Source organism: Theropithecus gelada, chromosome 2 (genome assembly GCF_003255815.1).
Source record: "Theropithecus gelada isolate Dixy chromosome 2, Tgel_1.0, whole genome shotgun sequence".
In the NCBI taxonomy this organism is placed as follows: domain Eukaryota; kingdom Metazoa; phylum Chordata; class Mammalia; order Primates; family Cercopithecidae; genus Theropithecus; species Theropithecus gelada.
Window position 1 is genome coordinate 43,331,794 of NC_037669.1, and position 1,524 is coordinate 43,333,317.

The window sequence follows — 1,524 nt, forward strand, 5'->3', positions numbered from 1 at the left end:
GCACGCCATCCTGCAGGCTGTAGGGTGGGGTGGTGGGGGGATGAGGAGCGGCTCCTATCCCTCTTTTTTTTTTTTTTTTTTTTGAGATGGAGTCTTGCTCTGTTGCCCAGGCTGGAGTGCAGTGGTGCGATCTCGGCTCACTGCAAGCTCCACCTCCTGAGTTCACGCCATTCTTCTGCCTCAGCCTCCTGAGTAACTGGGACTACAGGCGCCGGCCACCACGCCTGGCTAATTTTTGTATTTTTAGTAGAGACGGGGTTTCACAGTGTTAGCCAGGATGGTCTTGATCTCCTGACCTTGTGATCCACCTGCCTCGGCCTCCCAAAGTGCTGGGATTACAGGCATGAGTCACTGTGCCCGGCCAAGTTGCCCCTATCCTCTTGGCGTCAGTTTCCAACTCTGTACAAGTGGAGGCTGGAGGTGACAATGCCAGTCTGAGGCCTCCTCCAGGCCTGGTATGGCATAGTTGCCTCAGGTACGATGTGGGCTGGAGGCTTGGGGTGCTGTAGGGGGTAGGGGCAGTCTTCCATGGAGCAGGTGGGGCTGCTCTTCAGCTTACTTTGGGCATGAGGCACAGCAGCCCGAGCTGTGGGCAGGCAGCGCTCAGGGTCTGCTGCTGGACCCAGAAGGGCTTTCAGGGAAAGCTGGGGCTTGATGAGCTGCCCTAATGCTGGGAAGAAGAGGCAGCAATGACCCAAAGAAATGTAGGCAATGTAGGCTTTAGGCTGTGGGCAGAGGTGCCCCTGGCATGGCCCACCCAACCCAGCCCTGGGGAGGGGGCTCGGTCCCAGGCTTCTGCAGATAAGGACCTGGAGGCCTGTGAGAATCTTGTGAGCAGATTCTGAGCTGCCAGCAGCTCTGCTAATGACCAGTACCTGAGGATGACACTGGGTCCCAGAAAAATGTGGAGCTCAGATGCCTAGTGCTCTGAATGCAGCCTGGGCTCCAGGAGCGGGGGTCGTCCCAGCACCTCGATGTCTTATCACATTCACTGTGCTTCTCAGGAGCCCCAAGGGCTCAGAGAGGACTCCAGTCTCTAAGGAACTTCTGCAACCTTTGAGAGGCTGCCTTGGTGGGCAACCCATATGATATTCTGCCACAAATGAGGCTTGACCCTGGTGGAGAGAAACAGTTGTGGGCTTTGGGGTCAGTGAGATCTGGTTCAAATCCTGAATCATTCCTCAGAGAGACTTCACCTGACCATACTTTCTAACACATTGCCTTTCTAGGTTTCTTCACAGTCCCTTAAACTACCTGATTTAATCATCTGTTTATGAGCTTCCTGACATCTCCCAACCCCCAGTGAAAGGCTGGGCCCTGAGAATACAGTGGGAAGCAAGCCTGGAGAAGTCCTTACCCTCGGGGAGCTTTCTGTCCTTGGTGGGCAAACAGGTAAGAGGCGGCATCGAGGACTGTGATGGGGAAACATGCTCATTGTCACAGAGCAAGTTAGCAAATTATTTAAAGTGGTTTTTTTTTTTTTTTTTTTTTTTTTTTTTTTTTTTTTTTTTTTTTTTTTTTTAT